The sequence below is a fragment of the Bos taurus genome, chromosome 13 (assembly GCF_002263795.3).
Source record: "Bos taurus isolate L1 Dominette 01449 registration number 42190680 breed Hereford chromosome 13, ARS-UCD2.0, whole genome shotgun sequence".
NCBI classification, from domain to species: domain Eukaryota; kingdom Metazoa; phylum Chordata; class Mammalia; order Artiodactyla; family Bovidae; genus Bos; species Bos taurus.
Genome location: NC_037340.1, coordinates 44,760,859 through 44,778,729, shown reverse-complemented (window position 1 = coordinate 44,778,729; position 17,871 = coordinate 44,760,859). Strand labels below are relative to the sequence as shown.

At 44.3% G+C, this 17,871-nt stretch overlaps 1 long non-coding RNA gene across 1 annotated transcript in view; it reads right to left on the bottom strand.

Moving 5' to 3' along the window:
• Positions 1-11,292, bottom strand: part of LOC132346911 (uncharacterized) — a 45,287-nt gene extending 33,995 nt beyond the window's left edge. Inside the window, exon 1 of the long non-coding RNA XR_009496910.1 lies at positions 11,237-11,292. This is a non-coding gene — a long non-coding RNA (uncharacterized lncRNA). The remainder of the gene's footprint in view (positions 1-11,236) is intronic.
• Positions 11,293-17,871: the final 6,579 nt, after the last annotated feature.

Sequence of the window (17,871 nt, the reverse complement as noted above, 5' to 3'; positions counted from 1 at the left end):
GGAGCCAATCCAAACTTACCTCCAGTAAAATGCAATGTTAGGGAACTCACAATAACCACGTTCCATTTAAACACTTTCCAAGCTGAAAATGTGGCTTGTTTTATGATAAAAAGAACATCACAGTTTATAATACATCTCTTTTCCTAAAATTCTGCTCTATGTTAATGAATCAAAATATACCCCAATCTGTTTTGAAATGTGAAGTGCCAAGTTGCTGTATAATATTCCCAAGTTCCAGAGAAAGAAAAACATGAGTAAACGCTAAACTCTAGTTTAGGAATAGAACTTGTTTTGAACTTCTTATTGCCATAGTAGACCTTATTGCCATAAATCAGACCTTTGGTGGACAATACACACTACATATAAAAATATTTTCATAGATTGTTTTCAGTAGGAAAAACTACAGCAATTAGAGAAAAAAGAACGACATACAGCCAAGACTTAGATCCGTTATGTCTGGTTGCAGAAGTCCAGCACCTGCCGTGGTCCCCTGCCTCTGTCTGAACACAGTACAGGAGGAAGCACTGCTCCTGGGAGGGTGGGGGTGCAACGATCACCAGTGCCTGAGCAAGGAGAGCAGGAGAGGAAAGCCAGGGCCTTGGATGACCACCTGGACCTTGGGTGACCACCTGGCCACTTTCTTCACATTCAGGACCAGCACTGCCTTTGGATGATGTGTAAGAGGCAGGCATCCCTTCGGAGCATGAATTCTGGCAACTTCCAGGTCTCAAAAACCACCATAAAGTAAGTCAGAGAGAAGGAGAAATATCATATGACATCCCTTACATGTGAAATCTAGAAAGAAATGATACAAATCAACGTGCAAAACAGAATCAGATTCACTGGTTTAGAGAACAAATTTATGGTTTCTGGGAGAAGGGGGAGGATGGGGGAAGGGATAGTTAGGAAGTTTGGGAAGGTCATGTACATGCTGCTATATTCTAAATGGATAATCAACAAGCACCTACTATACAGAACAGGAAACTCTGGTCAATGTTCAGTGGCAGGCTGGATGGGAGGGGAGTTTAGGGGAGAATGGATACATGTGTATGTATGGCTGAGTCCCTTCCCTGTTCACCTGCAAGTATCACAACATTGGTTGTTAATCAGGTATACTCCAACACAAAATAAAAAGTTAAAAACACACCATACATTATTGCTCTTAAAATCCACTCAAATGTTTCAGGCACCCTCTTTAAGTATTCCCGTCCCTTCCTTCTAATCCAGAGTACTCTAACAAGCACACAGCTTGAAGATTTTAAGGAAAGAGATCGTATCTATTATAAAACCATGGTGTATGCCAACAAATCTCTGGGATGCAATAGCTCTGAAGCTCTAAAGCACTCTTCAGCGGGGCTTTTCCATGTATGAATTTTCAAACACAAGCCTGATAGTCAATATAGTTCCTTTTATTGAGACTCATTTCCAACAAGTGATAGAAACTTAATCTCGGCCAATTCGGATCACTTCAGCCAATGTTAGGGGGATTCAGCAATGTAGCCAATATCTACGTTTCAGGGATGCATGGAACAGCGAAGTCTGGAGTAGGGAGGGAGGAATCTGGTTTTGGACAAGGATTCCTATCCCATTCTAACACGCTGCAAAAAGCCCAGCTCTGTTCTGTCTCCAGCCACTGGGTCACACAGACTGTTGTCCTCATCATGGCAAATGCATTCTTTCCTTTACAAGTATTTGCCCGTTTCTCCTAGACCGCAACGGAATACTGATGGCTCCCTGTATTTTGCTGGATACAACACAGGTAAAACACCAGCTCTCCTTGAGGAACCCCACCCTAGACGTGGTCCCACACAGGGTGTGAGGGAGGCAGGTGAAGCCCCATCTCTGGAACACACCCGTGACATCAAGTCCAAGCCCTTCCATCTTCCCTCCTTCTCTGCTTTTTTCTTGAGAACAAGGAGTTTTTAGCTCCTTTACTGATGGAAACCAGCTCTTAATAACCAAATACTTATATTTTACTCAAATGCCATGGAACTTCAAGGTTTTTTCATGTCTACTTTATTATATCTTACTAATATTCTTTAAGGGATAACAACACAGATGAGTAGGCTACCACGAAGAAATCTCCCTTTAATAACAGAATTAGAAAGTCAAGAGGGTACTTCCAGGGATTACCCTCAGTGATGCCCGTTATCTTTACTCCAGGAATCCAGGTTGTGTTCAGTCCCTGACAGCTACCACCAGTGCAGCAAATTCACACTGAACACAATGCACCAGCAAAGATACGTTGTTTACAAAGCTGCAGGCACATTTCCTAAGCCCTGTGGACTCTCCAGCAGCCCATTCTTCTGGAGTTTCTAAGGGTACCCTTTTAATCTCCCCAAGACCATGTTCACATCCACGTCCATACCTGACCATAATCTGACTCTTGGAACTGATCCTGACATTTTAAAGTCAGAAGTCAAGCTCTTACTTCCCTGAGGTCAGTGCCCACTGAATGGCCAGTGGAACCTGAACAGGGTCACACTTCTTCCCCATAAATCTTCGTGCCCCTAAGACTGCACACCAGTTCCCACACTCTGAGATGGTGGGAGGCGGCGCTCAGGTGGCAGTGCTGGCACACAGGACACCTCAGGCTGTGGGGCAGCGCTCCATCAGGGGCTCCTGGCCGCTGAAGGTAACCAGACTCGTGCTGGTCCCCCCACGCCACATTGGGCTCATTCCGCTTCCCCTCAGGGCATGACCGTCTCAAGGAGCGCCCCACCTCCCCGGAGCTCCCAGCCCACCATGCTCACCCAAGAGCCCACTCTTTGTGCTCAAAGTCAGAAAGGACAGGTTCAGATTACAGCATGGACCCTCGATCCCAGCAAGGCATCCTTGCTGCCCTGCAGACTCTCCCTCTGGGCCGTGACAGGGTGATCCGTGAAGACAGAGGGTCTCAACCGAGCCTGGATCAGTGAGCACTGGTGGGTCTCTCTGCATCGTGGAGGGCCCCCCTCCAGACTTCCATGGCACACACACAGGGGGTTTCTGTGGGTAACTTTCTCCTGGGAAAGTCCACATTCTTTGGAGACACACAAAGAGAAGGGCCCCTGTGCCCTGGGCTCTGTGCCACCCCGCCATGCTGGGCTGACCCAGGTCCTTCCCAAGAGCAGGCTCCTGCAGGCACCCAGACCACCCCTTCCAGGGAAGACAGCTGATGGCAGGCCCCTCTGCTCAGGGGGCTCTGGAGTCATGCTCTCCGCGTGAGGAAACCCCTGAGCAATAACAACAGCAGCAGAGAGTACTCTCTAGTGTAATGCAGGGAGGTCATATCTCTGCAGGATATCCGTCAACCCTCCTAGAAATGCAAAGCATTCAGCAATAATTTTTACTGAGGTACATTTTGATATACAATATTGTGTTAGTTTCAGGTTTACAACATAGTGATTTAAGATGTTTATAGCTCAGACTCCGTTTACAATTATTATAAACCACTGGCACTATTCCCTGTGCTGCCCAGTGCGTCCTGCAGCTTACTTACCTTATACATAGCAGTCTGCCCTCTTCGTTGCCCTCAGCAGTATTTTTTTAAACCCAGCTCAGGAAATGAGCTCCTCAGCTTTCTTTGGTGTCCCCAGCTGAGCCCTGGGGTCATGGACATGGCCTGAATGTTGCTCTAATTCTAGTCTAGGGTTTTCATCAGCTAAGGAGAGGCAAGCACCCCACAAAGAATTCGAGAGATCCTAAGTGGCCCCCAGCACAGCAAGCACAAGTATCGGGCCACAGAATGCAGGGGCAAGAGAAATGTCTTTTATTTCTCTATCATTAAGTTTAATTTCTATTTGCAGTCTCCATTCCCCCAGTTGGAGAACCACTTCCAGCCGCAAATCCCGACATTCTTGAGGTCTCCTTAGATATGGCACGAGGGAAGCAATCTGCCCCAACTTCCTCTCTCTGTACATAAAACAGGTAAGACACTACAGAGAAGAATATCAGGAAAAAAGATCGCTTTTCAGTCTACTGACATGTAGTGAGCTACATGAGGTATTTTAAAAATGAAATGGGGATTGGGGGTGAGGGGGTTTCAGTAAACATTAGCTAATTTCTATGCATACTCAACAACTTGAAGACTACGTTTGGGTAAAACAGAGAATGTATTAAATACATAAGCTATGTGGAACATTTTCCTCCTGAGTGAATGGTCATTAATAGGAAAACAGTAAACCAGGACCAACACAATGAGAACACATTGCTGATCTAAGGTGGATCATTAATGCACTGTCCAACCGGTAACACAGCTCAAAACCTCAGCACATGAAGGGTGACCACCATGAGTAGTGAGAACTGAACATTGTTATGTGAAGTGATACTCTACTACCGCAGTGCTGCAAACATCTTCTCAATGTGTCTGCAATGGGACTGGGCCAGGGACTCCTGGGGGAGTAAGCCGGACAGGGCCAGCACTGCAGGGACCCTGCTGTCCTTGTCCAGCCTCACCCAGAGGAGGAGGTCGACGTGACAATGGTGATGCTCAAGGCAGTTGGGATCAGGACTCACATCCCCACACTCTTCACGGACAGTGCCTCACACTTCTCCCCAAAGTCCTTTCAGTAGAACGCTATGGCCCATGAGATCCTCCTTGAAAAGTGGCCTCATGGTCAAACACACCAAGGGCTCTCGCAAGCTACAAGGTCCTCATGGGACTGGTGAGGAGGGCAGCCGTGGTGTGAAAGCCCTGCCCACATCATTCCTTTTGCTTTGTTTTTAGCCAGTATCACTTAGTCTTCTTCCTTTTCTGAACATTCTGAAGAACTCACACCCTGAAACCATACTGGAGATACTGGTATCTCTGACTTAAATCTATTTCTTAAGACATACAGGCAAATCTTTTCCTTTGTTCAATAAATTTAGAGTTGACCTCTAGTTGCTGTAGTTTTATTTTTAAAATTCTGAAAAGAATGAGGCCCTCAGATCAGATCAGTCGCTCAGTCGTGTCCGACTCTTTGCCACCCCATGAATCACAGCACGCCAGGCCTCCCTATCCATCACCAACTCCCGGAGTTCACTCAGACTCATGTCCATCGAGTCAATGATGCCATCCAGCCATCTCATCCTCTGTCGTCCCCTTCTCCTCCTGCCCCCAATCCCTCCCAGCATCAGTGTCTTTTCCAATGAGTCAATTCTTTGCATGAGGTGGCCAAAGTACTGGAGTTTCAGCTTTATCATCATTCCTTCCAAAGAAATCCCAGGGCTGATCTCCTTCAGAATGGACTGGTTGGATCTCCTTGCAGTCCAGGGGACTCTCAAGAGTCTTCTCCAACACCACAGTTCAAAAGCATCAGTTCTTCTGTGCTCAGCCTTCTTCACCATCCAACTCTCACATCCATACATGACCACAGGAAAAAGCATAGCCTTGACTAGATGAACCTTTGTTAGCAAAGTAATGTCTCTGCTTTTGAATATGTTATCTAGGTTGATCATAACTTTCCTTCCAAGGAGTAAGCGCCTTTTAATTTCATGGCTGCAGTCACCATCTGTAGTGATTTTTGAACCCCAAAAAATAAAGTCTGACACTATTTCCACTGTTTCCCCATCTATTTCCCATGAAGTGGTGGGACCTGATGCCATGATCTTCGTTTTCTGAATGTTGAGCTTTAAGCCAACTTTTTCACTCTCCACTTTCACTTTCATCAAGAGGCTTTTGAGTTCCTCTTCCCTTTCTGCCATAAAGGTGGTGTCATCTGCATATCTGAGGTTATTGATATTTCTCCTGGCAATCTTGATTCCAGCTTGTGTTTCTTCCAGTCCAGCGTTTCTCATGATGTACTCTGCAGAGAAGTTAAGTAAGCAGGGTGACAATATACAGCCTTGACGAACTCCTTTTCCTATTTGGAACCAGTCCGTTGTTCCATGTCCAGTTCTAACTGTTGCTTCCTGACCTGCATACAAATTTCTCAACAGACAGATCAGGTGGTCTGGTATTCCTATCTCTTTCAGAATTTTCCACAGTTTATTGTGATCCACACAGTCAAAGGCTTTGGCATAGTCAATAAAGCAGAAATAGATGTTTTTCTGGAACTCTCTTGCTTTTTCCATGATCCAGTGGATGTTGGCAATTTGATCTCTGGTTCCTCTGCCTTTTCTAAAACCAGCTTGAACATCAGGAACATCACGGTTCACATATTGCTGAAGCCTGGCTTGGAGAATTTTGAGCATTACTTTACTAGCGTGTGAGATGAGTGCAATTGTGCGGTAGTTTGAGCATTCTTTGGCATTGCCTTTCTTTGGGATTGGAATGAAAACTGACCTTTACCAGTCCTGTGGCCACTGCTGAGAATGAGGCCCAGGAGTTGGTTATTTTAAAGGACATCTTAGCTGCTCCGAGTTTGGGCAGTTAGGATAAAAGTGTCTGTAATCCTCCACATCCTGGTTTTCCGGGGATGTAAGTTGCTGGCTCTTCTGGGTGACTACCAAGGACTGTGACTGCCAGAGAGTATGGGGCAGTGTTCATACTCTCCACAGGGGAGGGGCTGCACCATGCTAGGGTCCCACCACTGTGGATGAGCGTGCCTGCTGCCACACGTCCTCCCCAGCAGTTGGCCATGTCGGTGTTCTGGGCTCTATCCCTTCTCCTGGGCTTGTAAGAGAAGAGCATCTGCTCTGACAATATCCAGCCTGGGTGCAAGCAGGGTGTATCTGGCTGCTGGAAGAGTAAACTGGTACGGCCTTTGCATAAGGAATTTGCAATGTGTATCAGAAGAACTAGTACACTCACTGGCATTGACCCAGGAATTCTATCCCTCGGAAATTAGCTTCAGGAACAGAGATTCACTGAAAGCATGTGGGCATATACAGAAATATTTGTAAAAGCAAAGCATGGATATAATCTAAATGATCAAGGAGGCTGACTAAAATATGTATTATACAGTAATAATAAAACCTCACCACCATTATTGCTGCTGTTGTTAAGTTGTTAAGCCATGTCCAATTCTTTGTGACTCCACAGAATGAAGTAATCCAGGCCTCCCTGTCCATCACCAACTCACAGAGCTTGCTGAAACTCATGTCCATCGAGTCAGTGGTGCCATTCAATCATCTCATGCTCTGTCATCTCCTCATCCTGCCTTCAATCTTTCCCAGCATCAGGGTCTTTTTCAATGAGTTTTTTCTTCTCATCAGGTGGCCAAAGTATTGGAGTTTCAGCTTCAGCATCAGTCCTTCCAGTGAATCTTCAGGACTGATTTCCTTTAGGATTGACTGCTTTGATTTCCTTTTAGTCCAAGGGACTGTCAGGAGCCTTCTCCAGCACCACAATTTAAAAGCACCATTACAAGATATATTATGGGAAAATATTTAATTATTAAGTTGAAAAGGTAGTTTATGTTTCATAATGACCCATTATATAGAATGTGATTTCTCTGCACAATGAGATTATATAAGATTTTTGTTGCTTTGCCATTTTTCTCTCTTATCCAAATTTCCAACAACTAACATGTGTTGCATTTCTGTTTGTTAAGAAATTATAAAGGCATATCAGATTTAGACACAAAAGAAGATTTAGGTCACTACCGCTGACTTATCTTTTTGATAGCTTTTTATTCTGGCCATGTTTAAAGATCAATTTTTGATTCCGTGTTGGAAGACTGGGTTGTAGAACTCTAAAGAGAAGTAAAGTTTGTGTGGCCCAATATAAGACTGACCCAAACTCAGGTCTTCAACTGATCTGTAATATTTTAGGGCAGCTTAAAAGTTTCAAAAAACAATATAAGACTAATCTAAGTGATGTACTACTGTGGACAAGAATCCCTTAGAAGAAATGGAGTAGCCCTCCTAGTCAACAAAAGAGTCTGAAATGCAGTACTTACACGCAATCTCAAAAACGACAGAATGACCTCTGTGTTTTCAAGGCAAACCATTCAATATCACAGTAATCCAAGTGTATGCCCTGACCGTAATCATGAAGAAGCCGAAGCTGAACAGTTCTATGACCTACAAGATCTTCTAGAACTAACAGCCCCAAAAGATGTCCTTTTCATTACAGGGGACTGAAATGCAAAAGTAGGAAGTCAAGAGATACCTGGAGTAACAGGCAAATTTGGCCTTGGAGTACAAAATGAAGCAGGTCAAAGTCTAACAAGAGTTTGCCAAGAGAACACACTGGTCATAGGAAACACCCTCTTCCAACAACACAAGAGAAGACTCTACACATGGACATCACCAGATGGCCAACACCAAAATCAGACTGATTACATTCTTTGCAGCCAAAGATGGAGAAGCTCTATATAGTCAGCAAAAACAAGACTGGGAGCTGACTGTGGCTCGGATCATGAACTCCTTATTGCCAAATTCAGACTGAAATTGAAGAAAGTAGGGAAAACCACTAGACCATTCAGATATGGCCTAAATCAAATCCCTTATGACTATACAGTGGAAGTGAGAAATAGATTTAAGGGACTAGATCTGATAGACAGAGTGCCCAATGAACTATTGACAGAGTTTTGTGACACTGTACAGGAGACAGGAATGAAGACCATCCCCAAGAAAAAGAAATGCAAAAAAGCAAAATGGTTGTCTGAGGAAGCCTTATAAATAGCTGAGAAAACAAGAGAAGCTAAAGGCAAAGGAGAAAAGGAAAGATATACACATTTGAATGCACAGTTCCAAAGAATAGCAAGGAGAGGATAAGAAAGCCTTCCTCCATGATCAGTGCAAAGAAATAGAGGAAAACAATAGAATGGGAAAGACTAGAGATCTCACAAGAAAATTAGAGATACCAAGGGAACATTTCATGCAAAGATGGGCACAATAAAGGACAGAAATGGTATGGACCTAACAGAAGCAGAAGATATTAAGAAGAGGTGGCAAGAATACACAGAAGAACTGTACAAAAAAGATCTTCACGACCCAGATAATCATGATGCTGTGATCACTCACCTAGAGCCAGACATCCTGGGATATGAAGTCAAGTGGGCCTTAGGAAGCATCACTACGAACAAAGCTAGTGGAGGTGATGGAATTCCAGTTCAGCTATTTCAAATCCTAAAAGATGATGCCGTGAAAGTGCTGCACTCAATATGCCAGTAAGTTTGGAAAACACAGCAGTGGCCACAGGACTGGAAAAGGTCAGTTTTCATTCTAACTCCAAAGAAGTGCAATGCCAAAGAATGCTCAAACTACTGCACAATTGCGCTCATCTCACACGCTAGCAAAGTAATGCACAAAATTCTCCAAGCCAGGCTTCAACAGTACATGAACCGTGAACTTCCAGATGTTCCAGCTGGATTTAGAAAAGACAGAGGAACCAGAGATCAAATTGCCAACATTGATGGATCATCAAAAAAGCAAGAGAGTTCATAAAACATCTACTTCTGCTTTGTTGACTACGCTAGAGCCTTGGATTGTGTGGATCACAACAACCTGTGGAAAATTCTGAAAGAGATGGGAATACAAGACCACCTGACTTGCCTCCTGAGAAATCTTATGCAGGTCAAGAAGCAACAGTTAGAACTGTTAGGACATGGAACAACAGACTCCAAATCAGGAAAGGAGTACGTCAAGGCTATGTATTGTCACCCTGCTTATTTAACTTATATGCAGAGTACATCATGAGAAATGCCAGGCTGGATGAAGCACAAGCTGGAATCAAGATTGCCAGGAGAAATACCAATACTGTCAGACATGCAGATGACATTACCCTTATGGCAGAAAGCAAAGAACTGAAGAGCCTCTTGATGAAAGTGAAAGAGGAGAGTGAAAACCTGGCTTAAAACTCAATATTCAGAAAACTAAGATTATGGCATCTGGTTCCATCACTTCATGGCAAATAGATGGGGAAACAATGGAAACAGTGAAAGACTTTATTTTGGGGGCTCCAAAATCACTGCAGATGGTGACTGCAGCCATGAAATTAAAAGATGCTTGCTCCTTGGAAGAAAAGTATGAGCAACCTAGACAGCATATTAAAAAGCAGAGACATTACTCTGCCAACAAAGGTCCATCTAGTCAAAGCTATGGTTTTTCCAGTAGTCATGTATGGATGTGAGTTGGACCATAAAGAAAGCTGAGTGCCAAAGATTTGATGCTTTAGAACTGTGGTGTTGGAGAAGACTCTTGAGAGTCCCTTGGACTGAAAGGAGATCAAACCAGTCAATTCTGAAGGAAATCAGTCCTGAATATTCATTGGAGGGCTGATGCTTCTGCTGAAACTTCAATACTTGGGCCACTTGATGCAAAGAACTGACTCATTTGAAAAGACCCTGATACTGGGAAATATTGAAGGTGGGAGGAGAAGGGGATGACATAAGATGAGATGGTTGGATGGTATCACTGACTCAATGGACATGAGTTTCAGTAAACTCTGTGAGTTGGTAATAGACAGGGAAGCCTGGCGTGCTGAGGTCCATGGGGTTGCAAAGAGTCAGACACGACTGAGCGACTGAACTGAACTGAACTTGAGCTCAGGGGACAGAATACCACTGGACATCCTGGCTTCCATCCCTGACCCCCCATTTATTTCAGTCCTGTGACTGGAGGTTGATATAACTTCCCTGTGTCTGGTTGTATTATCAATGAAGTGGGGAAAGTAAAAGAACACTCCCTCGCTTGGCTGTTGGAAGAAGTCAACTGAGTACCAGATGCATAAGCACAGCGTCCGGCACATAGGAGCCCTAGATTCATGTTAACTGGTGTTATTCTCTTGCTTTAGATCAGTCAGTTATGTCTTTAATCATTAAAAGAGTTTTCTGTTAATGCTTTTACTTAGGACCTTTTAGAACATAGGTCATGGTAGGCTTGTGACTGCAGTAAAAATTAACTGTCCCATCAACCTCAGAATGAGTTTTCTTGGGGTATAAATTCAGTTAATTTGCCTGCCAGCCTCTGTGCAAAGAAGAAAAGCATTGGCTGGCATGCTGCAGTCCATGGGGTCGCAAAGAGTCGAACACAACTGAACGACTGAATTGAACTGAATGTAAGTGAAATTCGTGCGGATATTTTCTATTCCAAATAGGACAGATTTTCACCATACTATTGGGCTGCATGAAAAGAAATATTTTAAATAAAGGAATCTTTACTTATTATTTTTTTTTAAATCAGAATAACCTCCATTTCATTTCAGCCTATTGGAACCCACAGGAATATTTTACAGCTTCCTAGGGAAACTCCTAAAAAAAGGAGGAGAGAAGGAACAACTTCTATCTTGGGATTAAAGAGCAAAGAGACGAAGGCAGAAACAAAGACCCCTGCCTCTTCCTCCTCAGCAAGCACCCCCTTCAGCTACTGACTCATATGTACTCACAGCACTCAAGGACGGTTCACCTCCATTTGTTCTGCCTTCTCTCTATGAGGTATTTCTTCTAGAATCTCATTAAATCACATGAACAGCTACACCAGGTTGTTATGGCAACAAGAATTTTTAAAGTAAATTAATTTCAGTACAAGATGTCATTAAGACCAGGTGAGGGTGGCCTTGAATCATTATGGCTTCCCTCTGCTGGCAAGAGCCACAAATGGAAGGAAAATCTTTTGACTTATCATCATCTTTTCACAGTGCTTATAGGAAAGTGATCATAAATAGTGTTGGTTTTATTGCAAGTTTGTATATCCCATTTTAATTCTCCATAAAATGGGGGTAAATGAGGGAGTTATGAAACCATTGGTCCATTGATCTCTGATGAACTTAAACAACAAAAGGAGTTGTAATTCAGACAGTGTCCCATGTAGGCTGACAACATCATCAGGAGCTTTAGAGGAAAGGGCTAGAAAAAGTCCTGGACACAAAAACAACTGAGCTATCAGGCAGATGGGTTCTGAGCATAGAGGGAAGAAAAGATTGTGCCGGTCCTTTCTCCAAGTTCTTTCACACTCTTGGTAGCCTCCAGAACCCACACTCTGGGTTCTGGAGGCTCAAATTTCCCCGAGTTACTTTTCAAAAGAATCACTATTCCTAGAAAGGTATTCTGTGGTGAAATAATTATAGACTACAGCCAATACTGTAGGCCCCCTCCCCTTAGAAAGTCACAAACCAATTCAGCGGATGAAAAGCCCAGCCAAGGTAGAAGGAACCCACCCTAAGCATGTTTAAGCCAGCATGTCACAAACATTTTCTGTCACTGAGCCTATTCTTAAACATCTCCTTAGTTTTTAGTAACAGTTTATTTACATCAGGTGGACATGCTTGAGAAATGCTCCTTAGATTAAAATTTTAAGGTCAAAATGAGTAAAAACTAAACATTCAAAAACTGCTTTCAAAAGGTCACTTCAAATACAGGAATACTTGTTTCCTTCTTACTACTTTTTAGCACTAACAAAACCACTACCCTCCTCCCTGCTTCTTTCTAAAATATTTATTACATGTCACACACTCACCTAATAGCTTTGCACAAGTCCTGCCACAGAACCCAGCCACTTGTCTTTACTGACACAGAATGCACAAGGGTGGCTGCGTGTGCAGGGGCATACATGCACACACACACAGCCACATGCTCTCACACATGCATGTGTACTCACAAACTCTACAAGAAGGAGAGTGACAACGGCAGTGACCACCCTGACATGCACCCCGGAGGATGGATTTACACAGCAGTAGTCTGGGATTTCTGAGAGTGAAACAAGCAGCAGAGAGAGCCACAGGGGAGCAAATGAGATGGCTGAGACACACAGCAGTGAAGTGGAGGGTAGAAAACCAGGCTCCCTTGTCTTTGCCAGGAATGCACAGAGACCTGGAAACTGGCCGGGACAGACAGAGAAACTTGATGGGTTTGTGAGATGCCGCAGATGCAGCAGCAGCAGGAATCTAGCCAAGAACAAAGACCACAGTGCTACGTTCCCTGATAAACGGATGGCTTCAAATTCCTTATTTTTCTTCTTAGAATCTACCCTGTTCATCTGTCCTTTTAAAACTTTGTTTTCAGCACATTGTAAATCTGAAAAAACAAAAAAGGTAATTTGCAATGACTTGGAAAAGCACCAAACCAGTAGTCAAAAGGGTTATTTCCCATGAGTATCTGTGCACATTTAAAACAAATAAAATTATATTACTATTCCTCACACTGAGGAGTAGATTTAAAAACAGGTAGTCTCTGCAATGTATACACAAGTCAGGTCAAAATACAAGGTTTACGCATGAAACTTACAGAATGTTATAAACCAACCTTGTCCAAATAAACTGAAAACCAGGTGGTCTAAAGATGTGTAGAGAAGTCGTTTTCTGAGCCCCATCTTTGAAGCAGCACGTGGCTGCATCCTCTCATCTCCAGGAGCAAGTGGCTGAGGTCCTCTCCGCCAAGCAGAGGAGAAGCAACACCGGGGTACCAGGGGCACCAGGCTGTGCTGTCGGTATACTGCCATGGGTGCCCTTGGCAGGCTGGAGTGAGGAGGAGTGGGAAAACCAGGAGCAGGGTGCGGGCAGCAGAAGGTAAGGGGCTGGCAGGCAGTGCAATGGAGACGGTCAGGACCCCCAGGTCAGCTGCATATGACCCTGGAGCCAAAGCAGACAGGGAAGACGCCGGCCACACCTCCATGCCATCCTGAACAAGGCATGGGAACCCACAACAGCTCATCTATGGTGCTTGCTCCCTACGAGGTGCTCTGCAAGGGGGATAAGGACACTTAGATGTGGATGGAGAGAACACCTCCCTCACAGAAAGAGCCTCTGAGGCACAGTCAGCAGGAGGAGAGGAGGCTGGAAGAGGTACCCCAGTGTAGGTGACACTCTAGTCAAGGCCAGAGGCCAGGAAAGGTGAGTGTCCCAGGCAGGCTGGGACACCCCTGCACAGAACAGGAGGTAGGAGGATCAGAGAGGGAGCAGGCTGTGGGGGAGCTCCATGCTGGACAGGAGTCAGCTGCTCTTCAGAGGCTAACCCGGACCAATGAGGATGTTTACAGCCAGAAAGGAACAAGATCAGTTGTGTCTGATCCAGAACACTTAATTTAGCCCAGGACCCCTAGACAGATCACACTGCTGGGAATGAGCAGAGGGAGTGGCAGGGGCCTGGCCCGACGTGGCCACTGTGGAAGTGGCTCTTCCATCCGTGCTTATTTCACTCGTAAAAGAAAGCTCCTGCAATAATCATTTCCTTCACTCTAATTTTTCTTTTAACTGTCTGCTTGGGTTAGACATTACATGGCTTGTAATGAGAACGGTAAAATGCCTTGTTCTTATTACGGTGATCTGAATAACAAATATAGAATGAAACAACAAAACAGACCAGACAATAAAAATAATTGTTAACCCATTTTACTAGCTCTGCAGCCAAATTATATTTTTATAGATTACAGCGCCGACAGAGGTAACTGTGCTCACGGGCTCCTTGCTAACAAGGTCACCAGTTTAATTTGAATATTTTCCACAGCAGCTGCCCTCACACCTAAAGAGGGAAGCGGCTCCAACTATGTAGGGCAAGCGGCCGGGAATGCTAATGAGTCTGACAGATTGGTTCAAAATAGAAGCATAAACCTTCAATTCATGAGGACATGACAGTTACGAAACCAAAGCCGAGGAGAAATAATCTGTGTTCAGGAATCCAACCCTGCCGCATTGCTTGAATTTCTGACATAGTTCTTGACCCAGGCTTGGCAAAATGCGTGTACTGTAAATAGAAGGACAGGGGAAAGGTTACAAGAGACCATATAATTCCATGACTGTGAGCTCGCTTTTAGAAGAATCAACAAAGACTACATTGAAAACACTCTTCGTTTCCTTGTCTGTAACAGACTGACTACAAGAGAACCAGTGGCCAGCAATACCATGTGCTACTGGACAAAGTTGAAATTCAGAATTCACAATACAAGTGGCGTGAAGCAACAGAGACAATGAAAGTTTAATTTGAGGGTAAGAATCAGTCATTGTTTACTCTTTTTTTTTTTTTTAAGTAGAGATGAGGTAAACTTTATTAGCACTTGTAAATAATCAACCTTCATTTTTTTTTAACGTTCCTTCCCCTCTCCTGTGCCTGTAACTTGTAACTAGGATTACAAGTTACAGGAACTCAGTGCAGGTTAGAAAGCGCAGTCCCTGGGGCTGATGGGCAGGAACGGCCATCCCACCGGCACAGGAAGCACAGGTCCCGGAGGAGGCCCCGTCCAGCAAGAGAGGTCGCGGCTTTCAGACTCAACCTTCGAATGGCACCTTGGGGCACGGGGAAAACACCAACAAACCCTGCAAACATGCAGCGTGAATGTGCGCCTTACACAGAAGCGGGTAACAGACAGAGACTCACAGAGCGGGGGCTCCCGCAAAGTCTGATTCCTTGCGAAATGTCATCCAGAAGCTGATTCTCAAACCAACTCCCTCGCATTCAGAGGAAAAAGGAGTTTAAAGACGTCACAGAAGTATGTAATAATACTCTAGGTGACAGGTGCAGGTACAAAAGTCTCAGAGCCAGCCTGGTCCCTGGGCCGGCCATGCGTGGCACCCAGTTTACTAATAAACACCCTGCAATCCCCTGGAAGAGGGCAGGCCCTGGAGAAGTCCGTGTGTCTTTCACAGCCTAGAGGTCTATGAAGGGACAAATGGAATTTATCACTGAAAGACCTCAGGGAAGAATAAAGAGATAAGCTATCCTAAAACACCAGTGATGATTTACCTAATTCATCTTTGACAGCTTGAAATGTGTCCTAAACAAAAGGGTAATGTGGCAATCTGGGAGTCATTTGTGTTTAAGAAAAGCTAGATTATACCATCCAATTGGATTATATAATTTTACTCGGTATTTCAGGACCTTCAAAAAGTCTCTTAGAGCTAAAATTTAAGAAAACTTAGCCTAAGCTTTGCACCAGGCTGAATATTTTATTTACAGAGGACTTTTAAAAAAATTGTAAGGCTCTTTTTTTTTTTTTTTTCCTGATGTGGTACCAAGGGTATGAGGGTAAGGGTAAATGAACATACAGAAATTCTCTAACAATTTGTTTCAGTTTAACATTCAACAAGGGAGAGATTTGTTTCTCTGCAAATTTTAAGAGATTCAAATAGTGTCATTTATGTTCAGCCCAATTAAGCTGCTGATCATTCCATTCTTTTAGCAATAAAGTGTCCTCAATCCGTTATGACTTCAGAACAATAAAACAGCCTGGCTGTCCAGGCCTGCATCCACGCTGTGCGTGGTCCACACGAAGATTACTAACATGTGTCTGTAGTTCTCCTTCTAGCGGGACATGTAAGAGGGTCTGATGATCTAGACTTCTTCCTTAAAGCAGCAAAAAGAGACAGCTAGATATCTAGCTCGCAGTGGAAAAACCAGGAAGTCTGTTTTTAAAAATTTTCAAGAACTAAATGAGTGCAAGTCTTAGGACGTTAAGAAAAACAAAATCACACGCACCAGATGCACTGCTCCAAAACATCCCAGGAGAATTCTTCTATTGCATCTAAGCCAGTGACTGTGGCCTCTCCCTCACCAAGATCAGCCGTTTCTTCACTGAGATCGCACAGACAAAGGGCAGTGTTAGACAAGTGTGTACACAGTACCAAGTGCACCATTTAATTCGTCTCCATCTGAGCAACACTTATTCCGGGTTCTTAGCATGTCAGGCACAGAAGTAACAAGGGTGAGAAGGGCCCATCAAGTCCGGTCAAGCTAGTTAAAAACTTCTGTCAAAAGCAGGGAGAGTTCTTTTCCAAGCAGTGCCCAACTAGCTGGTTGCTGACCCAGCTTCCACCTCAAACAATGAGACACACTACATGTTAAATATTACTAATAACACAGGCATTAAATAAAACCTGTGTGAAAATATTGCAGATCTCCCTAGGTAGAATCATCTGATTTCACTAATAAAAGTATGGGCTCCAGATAAACAGTAGACACTTTTTGATACAAGCATGTGCCACTGACTATTTGAGACACACACCAAAAATCATCGTGGTGTTCATCTGACATTCAGGTGACAGCACCCTGTATTCTTCTAACGACCTTGTGGCCAAGCAATGAGAACCTGTCGGCTAAGACGCAAAACTAAGACGCGAAAGCGCAGAAACCTACCCAGGTGGATTTTTTTTTTTTTCTCAAGGCACCAGCTTAGAACCAAGAGAAACTAAACAAAATTGAAAAGCATGTACAGACTCAGAGAACAAAAATGCAGCATTAGGATCCATCAAGGAAGCTCAGCTGTGTTCAGCCCTCCTTCGGATAAAGTGCAGGAAAAAGGACTGATGTGAGTGGAATTTTATCCCCAGCAATGTGGAAGCTCTGACCCCAGTGCCTGAGATGTGACTTTATTTGGAAATAGGGTCTTTGCACCTGATCAAATTAAGATGAAGTTGTTAGGGGGACCCAATCCACTATGAATGTCCCTTTATAAAAGGGGGAGGGCTTCCCTGGTCATTTACTGGTTAAGAATCTGCCTGCCAATGCAGGGAACATGGGTTTGACTCCTGGCCCGTGAGGATCCCATGTACCTTGGGGTAACTAAGCAGGTGCCTCACAACTAATGAGCCTGTGCTCTAGAGCCGGTGCTCCCCAGCAAGTGAGGCCTCGGCAATGAGAAGCCTGCACACCACAACTAGAGAAACCCTGTGCGCAGGAACAAAGACCCACCACAGTCAAAAACAAATAAACACATCTTTCTGAGAGGGGGAAACCTGGATAGGGATAAGACACACAGGGAGAATGCCAAGTGAAAATGAAGACAGAGACCAGGGCAAGGCTACTCCTATTCAAGGAACAGCAAAGATCACCGACAAACCACAGAAGCAAGGAAAAAGCCTGGCACAGGTTCTCCTCCAGAAGGAACTAACCCAGCAAGCACCTGGATCTGGGACGTGTGAGATGCTGAGTTCTGCTGTTCTAAGCCACCCAGCTTGTGGTGCATTTTCACAGTGGCCCTAGCACACTAATATAAGTATCAACTAGAGAGACACACCTGCCTGGGGGCTTAAGGCAGCCTGGGAACATCACTGCCAGCCCCATCCAGCTGTTCTCCATTTGACAGAGCACCTAG